We start from the raw sequence: 15,760 nt of genomic DNA on the forward strand, positions 1-15,760 counted from the left end.
GCATTTGGCGCTTGATGCGCACTTGCGAGCAATCTAATTGCTTTAACTTAGGAAATCTTATAAGGGAATACCCAAAAACATCATATGTATTCTAGCTTCATTGCAAATAGTGGCTCAAAAGTACGTTAAATCAAATAAAGATATGTCTGTATCAATCTGTGGAACATGTACAATCTTACATTTGGAGGCATGTAGGGGCATAGGGCACACTCTTGTTTTGAGTTGCTCACAAGGTGATCTAAAAAGCCCATTAATCATTTGTCTTCCCTTTACATGGATTCCTTTACATGTTTGCGCTTGTTGGCCATGCCACTATAGTGCTTTCTTGTTAGAGTACATTGTTTACTATGTCTATTGTATTTTCCAGATGTGTAGAGTGCCTTGTGTAAACATTACTACATATATCAACCTCACTTTATACTCATTGCATTACAAGCTTTCTAAGTTACTAACATGTTATTAGAATATCATGGTTGCTCGTATCCAACCCTATACACCACATGGTTGAGCTTCCACAAGCCAAAAAGATTTGACTCTCCCTCTTTCTCCCCATTCGCCAAGGAGCGGTAGTTTGCATTGCTATATTTACATTTCTACTGTCATGGGCTCCTTTGTGGTTCACACATACAGGCGTAGCACGGAGAGGGCGCCGACGTACCTGTTGGGCAAGATGACAAGTTTGGGTTTTTAGGAAATAATTAGAATAACTTTGAGTTATTTGATTATTTCTATATTTAAGGACTTGATATATAAAGGCCGGTAGATTGTATTAGGGGAGGATTCTATCGAAAGAACTCTCCAAGGTGTATGTGTGGGGTGGTGGTTCTTTATCAGGCACCATGGAGAACGAGTGCCTCTTCGGTTGCTATCCTCTCCATTCCAACCCAAATTCTCGTGCCCTACTTTCACCCTTTGTGCACTCCTCATTGACAACGCCATATCAATCTAGTATGAGAGAACACAAACAGGACATCGACAACAATGTCAATCCCTAGTAACGATACTGATGTCATCACGACTGTTATAGTTGTAGATCGGTGAGGGGGATTGATGGTTGGGAGCTGCTGGTGGAGGCGGCGCGGTACTGTTCACGCGTCAATGAACAGTAGTTGCGTCGCGGTTACTGTTCACAGGGTGGGTCTGCGCGGGTTAGAGAGAAAGAGGAGGGTTTCTCCCTTCTAATTCTTGCTTCCTTTATTTCTCATCCATTGATTACATAAATAGGTCGACTAGTTGCCCCTATCTAGCTACAGATCCTTATCTTCTTAAAATTCTCCTAAAAACACTCAACAAATTACTAACTGATAACCTTCCTAGATAATCTCAACTAATCTCCTAGATAATCTTATCCTTTTGACTCGCGCTCCTTGCTGTTGCTTCTTGCCGCCGCCCCCTTGGGCCCTGACAGGTCCTGACAACGACCAAGCTCGATTGAATGCTAGTGCAGCTGACCATGATGAACGTCCGTCTTGACAGCCATGATCATCAAAACGCACACATCGAAAAGTTAAAGATCGGCAACGATGGCAAGGTGGAAAATGGTGTGCCAATAAGACTCCACCAGTGTTCCGACGACCCCCCCTCAGGGTGGCAGTGACGGTCATGGCGGCGGCCGGTCACTGCTACTACCATGACGACTATGGCGACGATGACCACAACCCATGGTCACCATTCATGCAATCCGAAGCTCAAATTTCCCCGCTACGACAGCAAGTCCAATCCCTTGCATTGGTTATGTTAGACTGTGTGTGTATGGGCCGGCACCACTGTTGGGCTGCCGACCCATTAGGGTTAGGGTCCTGTGAGTCTATATATTGTACCCCATCTCCTATGCAATACAACCAAGTACTATAGTTTCTTACATGGTATCAGAGGATTAGGGTTTCTCCTACCACCCCACAGCTGCCAGCTGTTTGCCCAGGTCCAGCCCACCACCGTCGCGCCGCCGCTCCGGGAGGCTCATCCTTCCCTCCCGGGGCAGCCCTTCTCCCCAACAGTCGCCAGCCCCCACCTCTCTTCCCCATCCAGCGCATCCCATGGAGCTCTGTTGCCTTGCTGAGGTCCGCCCCCTGCTCGAACACCGCGCTAGCGGCTCCTAGCGGCACAACCGCCCCTCCCCGCTGGTGCACAGCGGCGCGACCGGGTCCCCCTTTGTCGGCGTCGCCTAGGGCGCGAGCGCCGCCACCGCCTAAACCCCCCAGATCCGCGCGCTCCATCCACGCGGCCTGTCGCCAGCCGGCCTCCCCTACGTGGCCTGCCCCCGAGGTGGGTCCTTCCGCGGGCGCCGCCACCATGGGCGCAGGCGCAGGCGCAGGCACGGGATCCGCCGCCGCAGCGCGTGGACGCACGCTCAGTCACCGCCCGTCGCGCTCCCCCACGGTGGCTATCTCCCCCACCAACGCCCTCGTCCCTGCTCCTAGCCTGCCTGGGGGACACTCAGCCACCGCCCCTCTCGTGCTCCTAGCTTCCTCTCCCGGCCGTTGTGGCGTCCTATCTACTCATGGCGTGAACTACCGTGCTCGCGGCCGCGGAGAATCAACAGTGCTGACCCCATGGCCCATGTCTTTCCATAGCAGCAACCACCGCGGCCTCACGGGTGCTCCCTTCCTACACCGTCGTCGGCCCTTCCTCCACTGGAGCGGTGCCTCTCCCTCCAGCACGGCCCGGCTCTCCTAACTACCCACACTGACACCCTAGCAACGCCTTCCTCCCTCTTCGACCTTCTCTTCTCCTGTCGTCGGCATCAAACCCTTCTTGCTAGGTTCGACACAAGCCCCTGTTCGGCTGGACTTGCCCTGTCGCCCTCCCCCTTCATCGTCGCCTTTGTTGGATCCGTCGCTGTCGAGGCCTTCCCGTCTGGATTCACCGTTGTCGTGACCTTGTTGGCTTGATCCGCCGTCCCTTTGGCCGTATCGCGTCTTCCCAACTAGATCTGTCGCTGCCGTGGCCTTCTCGGTCGGATTTGTCGTTACCACTTCTATTCTGCCGCGGGCACGACCACCATGACCGGCGCTGACCCGTCGCTGTCGTCGGCCTCCCTGGCGGGGCTCCTCGACGTTCGGACGATGGAAGAAGCAAGAAGGTCGGCCTACTGGTGCTCTTTTGTTGTGTCGCCCTGCCGACCATTAACGCTCGAACGTCGACCCCTTCCGAAGAACATGCTACTGATGCGTGTATCCCGACCGCGACCACCTCGACTTCGGCTACCTCGCCATCTAGGGGCTATCGTCTTCTTGGAGCACACACCGGTCTCTACTCCAGCCACAACATTCGCACCCTCATGACGCGGCGACTGTGGGGGATTTCAACCCGTTGGCTCCTACTTCTACTCCAGTCTCATCGTGTGTGGTACCACCGTTGCAACTGCGGGGGGGGGGGGGGGGGGGGGGGGGGGGGAGGGGGGATATTAGACTGTGTGTGTGTGGGGGCCGGCACCACTGTTGGACTGCTGGCCTATTAGGGTTAGGGTCATGTGAGTCTATATATTGTACCCCATCTCCTATGCAATACAACCAAGTACTGCAGTTTCTTATAGGTTCAACAAGTGCGACAGCTTCTTTCGGGGTCACCAAACCCTAGAGGAGGAAAAGGTGTGGATGGCTTCTCTTCACCTTGTCAGCACAGTGGGTGTATGATACTACCAGATGGAACACAATTTCATGGTCGTGCTTCGCCGAGTACGTGAACCTATGCTTCGGACCACCATCTGGCCGAACGCTTTGGGTGAGATCAAGGCCCTTAGTGTACGGGGTCGATGGAGGACTATGGGCACCAATTCCTTGCTCTTATGTGCCGCTGCGAGAGCCTCACACCGCAACATCAGATTGATCTCGGCACTGCTGGTCTAAGGCAGCTGCTGTGCTCTGCTGCACCACTTAAAAGAAAGGAATGAAACTATCTTTTCTCACCATTTTGTGATCCCTCTTAGATATAGTTTCTTCTTTTGTTCCTTAGTTCTGTCCATACTTCCCCTCTGTGCTGCCTTTTGGAAAGACTGATGTTAAGCTTTCTCAAAGCACTGTTTGACTTGCCCTAGTGAACTGTTGAGGTGCAATTGTGCAAGTTAGCATCAGTAGATATGTGTGAGTGTGACCTAGTATAGATTAGCTTGCACGTTAGCACCTATCCTGCTTTCTGCATTATTATGTCTTGCACTTGCCCTGATGAATCCTTAAGGAAAAGTTAGAAAGTAATGCATACTCATATAAGTCTTAGATCCATAGTAAGTTAATCACTTGGGATGATAACCTATGGGCTTATATCTCGCTTTCCGACATATTTTTTTTGGTTTCATCTCATATATTCTTTTTCTCAACGTTACAGATTGACATATGGGAAGACCGTAAAATATTTGATACCCAGGCACAAAGCCTGAAAGATGATTTTTTCAGGAGGTTAAAGGACATTAGAAACCAGTTGGTAAGCGAGTTGATCTATTTCTCTTTTATGTTTCTCTGACCTCTGTTGAGGTGTACAATCATGGACTATTGGTTTCCATATGGACAGAAAAATACAGGCAGTGAGCAGCTGGAGAAGGTTGTCTCTAGCTACAAACATGTCCTGAATGCTCCTATGGATGAGGATACTCTGATGCGAAAATGCCAAGCAGCTCTTATCAATTTTGATGAACTCAATAAAACATATGGAAATAACTCCATTTTAGGTAAGCTATATGTATTCAAAGGATATTCTCACATGTGCAGTTATTATTATTTTCTAGTTAATATGTAGCTAATAGCATGCAGAAACTAGTGATTATGTGGAGTTATAGTTTGGCCTGTAAATTCTTCACCTCTGAGCTGTGCGTCACAGCTGCAGGGTTTCCATAAAACCAACAAACTACCATGGCGTCAAGCCTTACCACATTGATGTTGATCTGGGCATGGGTTTGTTTTATCTAGGTGGATGTAGCTATTGTGCAAATGGTTTGCATCATACCTTTGTTGCAACTGAGATATCCTTGAGCCTAGATGGTTTGTATAAAGAGATGCACTGTATGTTCAAATCCCTCATTTCCATCTAAGTATTTTCTACCTTGAGTTGCCTTACAACAGATACAGCAATTGCATTCTTCCACTGCTTAGTTTCTTCAGCCTTAACTAGATTCAGGGGTTGGTGGTGTCATGGTCCTCTGAAATATGGGCAGCAAAAGGACCTACGCCTTTGATGATCCTTGCATACTCACTGTTGGTTTATAAGGGCGATAACAATTAACTTCAAGCTTAGCTTTGTGACCACAATGAATTGTCCCCTTGGCTTTTGTGAGCACACACTAAATAAAATCTGAACAACTGAAATTGAATATAATATGCCACACGATGTGCGATGGAGAATTGATTCATAGCCTTATAGGCTGGCTTGGCACAACGAAATTCTTGTCCCAACGTCAGTCCAACCTGCTTACTTGCTTAGATCCAGCTAACTTTAACGAGGTTGCAAGATGATAACTAGATTGTTTGTCTTCTTTGTCCTGTAGCTTGAATTTTCTATTGCATATTGCCAGGTAGTAGCAATCGTTCGGGCTTTATGCAGGAGCTGCAGGAACAACATAGCATTCTCAGAAACTCCATCGAACAACTTAAAGTGTCAGAATCACTCAGGGCCACCCTGATTTTTCATTTGAAGGAAGCGTTGAATGAGCAGGTGCTGACGCAAATAACTCTGTAAGGTCTGTTTTATTTGTTAAATGGATCTTCCGATGCTTACACAGATTCATTTATTTTCAGGAGCTCAAAGTGGAACACCTCAGAAGCCAGCTTCAGGTAATTTCCTTCAACCAGCATTGCTGGGTTTATTTTTATTTTTATAATTTTTTAATAAAATGCTATGTTACTTATGCTTCTCAAAGAATAGAGTTTGTATTGTAGAATACTTACAACTTCACCTTTATGTGTTCGCGTATGATTATGTTATGGGCCCATCTGTTTAGGGTTTGAAGAGACTCTTGATTCCCCTTAGAAGAGGACCACTTAGAAGCAGGGCCGACCGCTACCTGTAACCTTTGAATCTGACAGTTATGGCTCTCTATGTCAGGGAAAGAAGCAGTTTACCAGATTACTAATGGTTTTCCATTATGAATCAGGCAGCTCAGCCCCGATTCAAGAGAGCTTCTGAGCTCTGCGTGGGGCTTGGAAGCAACATGGAAAGGCGTCAGCCATCAAATCAAGGGCTTAAGAGGTCCAGTCTCTCCGATCCACTTAGCACTGTTGCTCCAGAAGCTGTGAAATCTCTTCAAAAGGGACAATCAAGTGCAGTGCTGTATTCACAGGAGGGAAATGGTGTTGAGCACAGCGTGACAGAGACAAAGCTTGCTGCAGGTGCTGCTTCAGATGATATACGTGGTGGTGCTTTGTCTTCACGAGTCAATGGGGGCAACACTATGCTGAAAATAGAAGAGCACACTTCTGGTAACAAGAGGCAGAAGCTAGAGGATGACGCACATATTTCTCAGCCTCGGTCAGAGTCACCGCCGCCGCCGCCACCCCCATTCCCTCATCCTGATACATTTCAACCGCCTCCGCCACCACCTGAGTATCCTCGATCGCCAGATCCTAGCCCACCACCGCCACGGACTTCACTGCCACCCCATATAATCCCCCCACCGCCGCCGCCACCACCCGCAATGCCACTCCATATGTTCTCACATCTACCACCTCCAGCTGGTACATTTGTACCTTTTCCTGCTGGACCACCTGGCCCAATGTATTGCACTTATCCATCTTTTACTCCTGTTGTCAACTTTCCCATGACCAGCCCACCTGGTTTCCGTAATCTAACCCCGCCTCCATCTTTTCGAGGATTAGCTGGTACATTCTATGGCCCTCGGTTCCCCACCGCGCCCCCACCAGCAGACAGGAAATAAGAGTAGTAACTTACCTGCAGACTTACAGTGCCAGCAGCTTTGGCAAGTATCATACCAGTTTTTTTCTGTTTCAACAGAGGATACAAACTCGTGGGGATGCGTCACCATGTGTTGTAGAGCTCAGGAAACTGTTCTATTGTTGTACATTCAGCCAGTCAGCGTGCAACAGTCAATTTTCTGAACTAGTTCTGGTCTTGGTCCCAGAGTAGAAAGTGTAGAGCCTGTACATGTCGGCTGCTAGAGGGAATTTGGAATTCCGAGAGCCCGGACCCGGAGCAAATGGCTGCGTCAGTTTAATGATCGACTGATCCAGTAGTTCCTGGTCTAGGCGGTGGAGTAAAAACTGTAGATTCCGACAGCTTAGGGAGAAGATATGGAACCCAATAGCCGAAGACAGATGTTGTAGCATGACATGTTGTAACTCATCACAGTTGTGCTCTTCGCTAGATCATCCGAGAACACGTAGATGTTCTTGTGATGTCTTGAGCGTGTAATCCTGCTGTTTGGTGTAAGATATGGCTTCAGCTGCTGTCGATGGTCGAATCTCTTGCTCTGTTTTTAATTACCCTTTTTTGCTCTCGGCTATTCTAGCGCCAATACCTTTTGCGTCTACTTTCGCATGTGTTCCCAAGGAATTTAGTGGTCTGTCTTGGTTTCCATGTGTACAGGAAAGATATATCCTGTCATGGTGCTTCGGCATCGTTTCTCTCCTGCTGGCTGCTGCATTCAGGTGCGGTTGTTCCCTGCAAATCTCTCCTTTTTCATGTAACGATATTTTTCCCTCACGTTGTGGCTGCTCTAAAGACAGGTTTAGATCGTGTATATTTCGGGTGTATATTTGGGGATCTAGCTTCTAAAAACTCTAGGTGATCTAGACAGAACTAGTTGTTTTGTCCCTCTGCTCCAAAATAAAATTTGGTTTAGGGATTTAGTGGATTCATTCAATACTTGATGTATGTGTTTTATATATGAGTGTCTAGATTCATCATCATCTATTTAAATAGACATAAAAATCAACCGCTAAAACGACTACTATTTTGTAACGGATAGAGTATTTTGTTTTTACAACCAAAAGCTACCCCTATCTACCAAACTCTAGGTTTCTCGATCAAAACTTCAGGAACGGTTTGAAACTGTTTTGTGCTAAACATGATAAATATTAAATTTTTTTAAGAAGCTGTATATACGTGGAGCTATTTTGCTAAATAGTTAGCTAAAAACTAGCTCTTTCCCCACTGGTAGAGCTGCCAATAGAGTTGCTACGGAAGAAAAATATATAGCTTGACCTGGCCATGTATGCTTGTTGTGAGCGGGCGCTATACATGAACAGTAGAGGCCGTATGCTTCCAGCGGCAGCAACCACATCGGAAAGAGGCTGATACTTGGAATAGATTCATATACCATGTGATTGGTTGTATGAGCGTCTAGCGCCTGGCTAGCTGCAGCCTGACTGGTTGGATACCCGCTTGGATCGCGTCTCTGTGGATGCAAGAAAAGATGTATAATTTAAATTTGGCTATGATTGCACCAGCACATCTAGGCTCTGTTTGTTCCGTACAGACAAGTAAACATAGGATGAGGTCTGGTCAATGCATGTGAAGAGCCTGATTGATCTCATGCAGTTAACCAAACATATGGATATATACTGTAGATTGTGTATATATACAAAAGATAGACATAGATTTAACAGTGTTTTTGATTCATGTACTCCTGGTTGCAGCGCAAACAATCAGTACGATTTGTATTTATGGGGAAGAGTAGAATAATGTACATCGCTAGCTGCTAAAGCCAATAAGTGTGCGTAGACGATCAAACAGAATACTACAAATTCATTAGGCCTTGTTCGTTTCCGTCGGATTGCACCCGGAATCGTTCCAGATAATCAAAGTTTATATAAATTAGAGAAGCAATCCGGTCAGGAATCGTTCCGACCCACTAATCCGACAGAAACGAACAAGCCCTTAGGGTTTTCAGATTCATAGATACATTAATAACTTTTTTTAATTCAGCTCAGCACGATTTTCGTTTCATGTACATGGCTATAGTCTGTAGCGCAAAAAAAACATTAATTGAATGAGGCAGTGGAAAAAGAAGGTAGGCCTGATTTCTTCTGGAAAAAGCAGGGGTTGAGAGGGAAAAAGTCGCCATGGAAGCGCTAATAACCTAGAAAAAAGCGAAATTTGAGTTAAAAAGTAGTGGGATATGATCTGCGAACCTTTGGGAAATCGGGAAGAAAGGATACTAAAATGTACTTGATGAATATGATACAGGAAAAAGCCAACGGAGGAAGATAAAGGAGATCCAAACCTGACCTAAACAACTTCAGACTCGACTCTGGTTCCTTTTCCCACCAAACAACCAAGGAACACCAAATAAAATTTGTAAACAAATTTCAGCTTGAGGAGAAGCAGCAATGGTTATTCGGCAAATTGCTTGTCCCGAATTTTTAACCAACCAACTCCCAATCATGGGAATCACAATAAAAACTGATGCAAGCCATGCTGAGATGTAGCTCCCGAAGAATTGAATTCAAATAATCCACTTGAGATATCCCTGAACACAGAACCACAGGAAAATGAGAGAGAGACCCAATCCTAGAACGCGAGGAAGGGACACAGACCCCTTTTGGAGACGCTGGGGAGGGGCTTCCCGGGTCATGTGCTGTGCTTCCCTTGCCGCTAAAAGTCGACGTGGAGGACATCATGGCTGCTTTGCAGGAATGCTCATAGTACAATAGAATGAGAGGGAAGTGCTGTTGCATTGCACGCCGCATGTCGATTCTGTGGACAATCTTTACACGAATTGAAGTGCAGGCTGCGGCCATGCATCCGAACAGAAAACCTTAATCTTATTAATAAATGACCTTTCGATCATCCTCGCGGGTCGCGGCCAGCAGTCTCCGACGGTCAACGCTCATAGTCATGGCAGGGACAGCTCATGCGACACTTTTGGTGCATAACAGAGAAAACAGAAAACTGTTGAAGTATACTCACTGGCAAATGAGAATTGAGAGAGACAAATGGCAGAGACAAGTAACTGTCGTCTTTATTGCAGAGATCCTTGTTTATATACAAGTAGATATGGTGTCTCCCAAGGGGTGTGTCTCTTGGGAATAACTGTCAGGGATTGATCATATATTATACAAATATTTTGTAACACTCCCCCTTGATCAATCCAAGTCAATTGATCATCTGCAAGATGTCTTTTAATGTTTCATCTCCTCAAAATCTCTGTAGGAAAAATAAGGAGTACACAATGCTTTTGGATCATGAGTAAAACTCACATTGAACTCCAAAAGAAAAATATGCTTGTAATCATCATTCGTAAAAACCTCCTTGGGAAAAAATCAATGATGAAGCATATAGCTTAGTTGATATTACCTCACTAAAAACTTTGGATGAGAAAACCTTAACAAGGCAAAACTCATACAAAGAAAAGAGTGTAATATGATGGACAAAACAGGTCAAATATCACGGAGAATTTCTCCCCTTGATTCTTGCAATCACTTAAGTCTTCTCATACCAACCACTTTAACATATTTCTGAAACGTGGAGCATGGTAGAGATTTTGTGAATAGATCAGCAAGATTATCACAAGACTTTGTTTGCAAGATGTCAATATTTCCATTTTCCTGTTTCCATCTGAACAACATAAGCTCAATTATCCTTATAGATAATTATCGGTGGTTCAATTGAACCATGGTATGCCATTGTTCTCCCATGGACCTCTAGCCCAAAGAACAATAATATGTCTATAGTCATCATATCAAAAACCCCAATGGGGAAAATAAATGATGAGACATATAACTCAGCCTAATATTTTTCCAAGATAATCTTGCCAGAAAATCTGAGAAAACATATCAGCTGAGTATCCTTAAAAACCCAGTGGGAAAAATAAGGAGAGTAGTCATACTCTATTGTTGATTTATTTGAACTCTAAGGAGATAAACTCATCACCTAGTTCAAATACAACAATAACTATGTCATAATGTATCATCCTCGAAAACCTCTACGGGAAAAATAGATGATACGACATAGGCCTTGTGTTGATGTTGCCTCGTTAAAAACTTTGAATGAGAAACCCAATCAGGGAAAAACTCATGCGAAGAAAAGAGTACAACATGATGTGTAAACAAGTTCTTCTGATCAAGAGGAAACTCCCCCTGATCTTTACGAATCACTAAGTCATCTCATACCTACTCTCAAACACATTAAAAATGTGGAGTAAGGTAAGGACTTAGTTCGTAACTTGTTTTTCATCTAAACAACGCAAAGTAATATTATCTCCATAGATAATAAGGTCAATGATATAAAATCATGACCACCACATACCCTCAGTATGTAGTATATCATTCTGTACAATCCCACGAAGTATACTATAGAATGATTAGTGTAAGTGACCATTAATCTCCGTTGATCAACATTTATCAAACAGTAGGTCCAACTTACCATAAGTATGTCATTGATCTTGTACCTGGGGATCTTCTATGGATATCCAAGATCAGTATATCCAAACATAAGGAGAGCATGAGTACATCTAGAGATCATAACTCGATCTCATGTGTTGTTAGCTAGCAAATCATTGCAAAGCAATATCCGGCCGGATGTTCTTGCAAGATACAATAACACATCTCATGATCGGAAAGAATCAAATAACAATGATTCTCTCATATTGAATTTCTTCAATATATGTTGGATATAGACAATTTTGTATCCAAGATACTCAAGATAGTTTACTTTGAATTGAAAATCTCTTTCAATTCATATCCTCTATCTCGAACTCCGTCGATAAGTAATGTATGTTTAAAATATGCTGCACATATTTACACTGAACATACCATTCTTTGTGTATCCTTTCAGAAGGAAGGATTCACTAGGTCGAATGTACCATATTTGACCAGGATGCTCTAAGTCACAAAGACTTTCCAAGCATTACAAATTTGTGATTGGTGATTATGTATTTGGAATCCTTCAAGACTCCATAAATACCATAATCCAGTGACCACATATGCATATGTTGTCACTACATCTATCAACTGCATAGATAGATGATTTACTGCCCATAATATTGTATCAGAATTTTACTACTCACAGTAGAGGAGAATTTATAGCATTAAAATAATGCTTGGGTTTGCGTATAAACCCAGTTGCTACTAGCCATGCTTTCTCACCACCTCATTGTTTCCAAGTCCATGAAAACAAACTTGTATCCACAGTAAGATACCTTGAAGTGAAAATAAGTTAACACTTCTTTCCGGTGAGCAAGGCTATCTCTGCAACATTGTATCACTCAACAAGATCTAATTTGAGCATACTCGTGCTCTGCTATGGCCATAGTCTTTTGGATCACTTAGAGCGCATATACAATTGCTGAGATGTATGTGTCGACACTTGTAGCTTTTAAATAACACAATTCTCCAGTTGACATGAAGTCATTTTCTTATGTACCCTTATGATTCGTCGTGAAATCCCAAAACGAGAATCAAGGGCTTCCGATAACCTAGCCTCATCAGTGCGCACTGAGCTAGGTTGTGAATGTCTTCCATTCACAGGATAATCAATATCCTTTAGGTGTCCATCAAGACTAGGTTGGTTACCAACGAATAGATGGTCTGCATTTACTATCTCAGAAGGTCTAGCCTTCAGCTGCTTGCAAGCATCTTAATCCCAATTTGTGACCATACTTCTCCCCCTCTTATTTACAACAACGTTGCAATAGGGAGTTAAGTGGTTTTCCATGTAACCACTCTTTCTGGCACTTCCTCGTAGGATTAATTTGAGTGACACCTCATAGTAAATGCACATGGCAGTCAATTTGCAACTTCTTGCAAATCATTCGAACCCAAAGGTTCAGTTTTAGTACGTGATCCTGAGCCTGAATGCTTACTGCATTCATTATAATTTCCTGGCATTCATTTTGGTACTCGAAATCTCCCCCTAATGCCTGGAAAAGCTCATGATTCAAGCAAGCGTACGGTCCGTAAATAGATTCTCATGGAGAGATTCTAAAACTTAATGATCGACGGAGAATGAATTCTCACATAGATCCCCAGTTTTCTGTGTGCCCATATATGTACGCTGCGGTGGTGAGATTGGGAACATACCCAATGTACGCATGGGAAATCTTTCACGGATTCCCACGTACTAAAAACCATAGGGGAACTTGTACATGCAGTACATGCAGTTAATCACAAGTCAGGAGCGTGCAAAACTTCCTGACTCCAACCATAACCAGTTGGAAATGACAATTCATTACTGATGGTCGTTAATGATCTGAAATTTTCGAATCTATCACAGATTCATCATATCCTTTATGGATATCATTCTGAATACCAAGACAAACAATCACCATTGTAAGCACATTTGGTAAATTCAGTAGTGTGGAGGCTAATGTGCTCAAGCTTGAGACATTATTGCTTAATGGACATGTGTTGTCCGAAGGACACACTTGAGGTCATCATATAGATGCACCAAAGAACCATATAAAGCCTTCGATGTCCATACAATCTCTGTAATGGACCACACTCGTTCCTTTGAAACAATTCAAAGAACTTAACCAATTCAGATTAGATTTTAAGATAAGAGGGACTTAAAATCTCATTTCCGATGATACTCATCAAGTATCCATCTTATGGGGAAAACATGATCAATAGAATTGTTCATAACTTTTCATTTCATCTCAACAATGGGATGACCAATTCAATCTTACCCAGCATGGTAAGTATAATCACTTGAAAAGTTATAACATATGCAACACTTTGTATGGGAGGATGTATGTAGAATACAGTCCATAAGAAATGTTTCTGAGAAACATATGCAATATCCATCACTATCACCTTGTGTTTCCACATGATAGAAATTATATGGATATCTCTATAATATGGTAAGATAACAATTAGGATATATCAACACATCCTTGATACTTCCAATACCAAAGGGGATATGATAATAACATATCATGATATCGCGCGAAGCGATTGTTAAAATATTCTTTCCTCTTTCCAAAGGAATATGAGAATATTTTGTTTCCCCACTTATAGAGTTTGTGGCTCAATTCTCCACATTGCATTTTTTTCCTCAAATGGAAGAATCCCTGTACAAGTTTGCACAACTCAAATCAATGAGTCTTCAACTCCCTTGATGAGTTGGTTCAACTCTAATCGATGAGTTTGTTCAACTCAAATCACATGAGTGATCAACTCCAATCGATGAGTTTGTTTAACTCAAATTCATATGAGTTTTTACACTCAAATCACATGAGTGTGTTCAACTCACATCGCATGAGTTGAATCTATCACAACATCAATTATGAGATTATACCAAATCTCATGCATCATTTATATAGTACTCAAAAGCGAATCATCTAATAAAGTGGTCTTCTCTTAGAAAAAGAAGTGTTGTTACATGATTAGTCCAAATCATGAATTACACAACTAACCACTGTTATCATGTCAGATGGAAGATTGAAGTACACTTCATATCTTAGCTTTCATGAGTAGTATGCATCTATTGGTATTTCATATACAAGATTAGATGCTTAGGCATACAACACTATACCACGTATAGTGTAATGACAAAAGAGTTTGTCATACTCATTGCCCTTCCCTTTTTAATGTGCTTATATATTTGCTTTCAAGCAAAATATATGAATACAAAGTGTTAGTCTACAACATAATATAGACACATACTCATAAGTCCACAAATCTTATGATTTTCTTTGCTATTCATTTTGGGCTTGCACATCAAGCCACAAAAGCACATTAGTTCTTTTCATAAGAACCACAAGAGAAAGGGAGCATCTCACTTTCTCCAAAATAAAGAAGTGAATCCCCATATTATGCAAAGATGAAATGAACATATCCAATGAACATTAAGGATAATTAAGCCCATTAGGCGAGTTCATCAAACTCTATTAAATAATTATCCTTCAAATGACATAACCATTTTCGTTTGCTGTTGCAACTTTGCCGCAAAATATAACATATCTTTATATGTTGGAGAATTCCAGGTATCACATAAAGTGTACCAAAGATTTTTGAAAATTGGTGTACACAACGTAGATAATCTCCATGTAATGAAACAATGGAGTAGATCTCCCAGTAGTGGGCAAAACTTTTGCTGCCTGAAAGCATGGTCTCTGGGCTGATATATTCAAGGAACATACCGTAGCCAATGCTTAGGACTCCACAACCCTGTGCTTGACCAAAATTTCAAAAATAAAATGGAAATCACCATAAAGATGAATAACCAACATCACATCTCCAACATATCTACTTGGAAGAACACATAGGTAATCATCATAACCATATGATGTAGACCTCTTACTGATGGGTAAATAACATTTTGCTGTCTAAAAGCTTGGTCTCTGGGCAAATAAATTCCCAGAACTTATTACAGCCAAAGCTTAGATCTCCATCATGTGTTGAATAATCCCAAGTTCAAGATATGTATCATATTTTGCAAGAATTCAACATTTAATTAAGTAGAACTTAATTAAAAGAATTCTTGTAGCAGTCAGCATGACTGCAGCGTCCAGCCTGGCTCCATAGCCCGCGACGCCTGCATGGTCCGTGATCTTTTTGGGTAGCACGTATAGGTAATCATCTCGAAAGATGTAGACCTCATAGTGATAGACATTTCAAATGCGGCCTAAAGCATGGTCTCTGGGCTACTAAATTCTATAAAGAATTTAGCGTAGCCAGTGCTTAGGACTCCATCACCCTATGCTTTCACCCAAAAACTGCAACCTCATGTTGCATGTAGACCATTCAGTTTCGACTTATTATATGTGCTATGTTTTCCATGCAATCATAAATAATGCAAAAACAAAGCAAGTCGAAAATATGTGAATTATAAATGTAAAAACAATATAATTCACTATCAAGTCTGATTTTTTTCA

This window comes from Zea mays, chromosome 8 (assembly GCF_902167145.1).
Source record: "Zea mays cultivar B73 chromosome 8, Zm-B73-REFERENCE-NAM-5.0, whole genome shotgun sequence".
NCBI lineage: Eukaryota > Viridiplantae > Streptophyta > Magnoliopsida > Poales > Poaceae > Zea > Zea mays.